Here is a 1,314-nt window from a genome sequence, read left to right as displayed (position 1 = left end):
AATTTTGCCCGGGTGACGGCCGAAGCCTACTCTTATCGATTTTAGACCACCAAGGGATCTTTAACGTGCGCAACTTGCACACGGGCCCTCCGAGATTTTTCGCCCTTGCCCGATCTTTCCTACTAGAAGATCAGGGGTGTGGCAGAAAGACAGCAGTTAGGAGGAGCGAAGGATAGCAGTAGAAAGGCTGCAGAAAGAGTCAGGAGCCCAGAGGAGGGGGCAAAGGAGGTTATGGGGTGGGGGCAGAAAGGAAAGGAGACATCTTTAGAGAATAAAAATTTTCGGTCGCTACCCGGATTCGAACCCGGGACCTTTGAATGAGAGGCCAACACCTTAACCTCTAGACCACGAGATATCCTTAGTATTTTATTTACTTGTACAGTAAGTATGAAGAATTGATGAACATACCCTCCATCATTTTATGATAAAACCCTCGTAACTTTCATGCAAGGTTCGAATTTCGGTTCAATTCGATTCCCTTTTCGATAAAAAAAAAAGGTCTGTATGTTTAGACTTTAAAAAATCTTGTTTTAAAATCTTGATAAAAAAACCCAAAATAAATCAAATGTTTAATTTTGTAAAAAACAAATCGTGTTTAAAAAAATATTTTTTGACTAAAATTGTCTCGGGGTTCCTTTCAAAACTATAGTATACCTTACTAAAACAATATTAAAAACAACGACAACAACAACAAAAACCAAAATAAAAAACACAAAAACCAAACAAACACAACAACAAAAACCACAAAAAAAAACCCAAAACAAAACAAACCCAGTACCAGTCACTGAGAGATTAAGATATCAAGGGATATCTTCCAGTTCTTCGAGGGGGGAAGGGGGTGTGTCAACTTTTATATGTTAATACATGTAAAAATGCAATCCGTCATTATGTATATTCCAGCACATATATTCCTCTTGGTAACGCCATTAATTATTCAGGCTGCGTCCCATTCTCCTACCTGTGACGTAAGGGAGCTATGTGTGTAAAGGCTAAAACAATAACCTTCTCGCATCGGTAGCCAGTCACACTTTTATTCGAAAAGGTCGTCCTTCTCTCCTCGCTCTCAGATGCAGGCGATGGGAGAGTCACTTGACTTCTTCTCAACATTAAATATGTGAGCAGAGAATCAATACTCGGGCACATTTACAGTTCGTCGATAACTCAGCATTAACTTCCAGATGGTTGTGATCGATTCAAACTTCACCTTAAAGTCTATTTCAGGAGCGGTTCAACAATAGGGACAAGCGAGCGAGAGAGAGAGAGCGAGAGAGAGAGAGAGAGAGAGAGAGAGAGAGAGAGAGAGAGAGAGAGACA

This window comes from Aplysia californica, unplaced genomic scaffold (assembly GCF_000002075.1).
Source record: "Aplysia californica isolate F4 #8 unplaced genomic scaffold, AplCal3.0 scaffold00229, whole genome shotgun sequence".
NCBI lineage: Eukaryota > Metazoa > Mollusca > Gastropoda > Aplysiida > Aplysiidae > Aplysia > Aplysia californica.
This window is presented reverse-complemented; position numbering follows the sequence as displayed.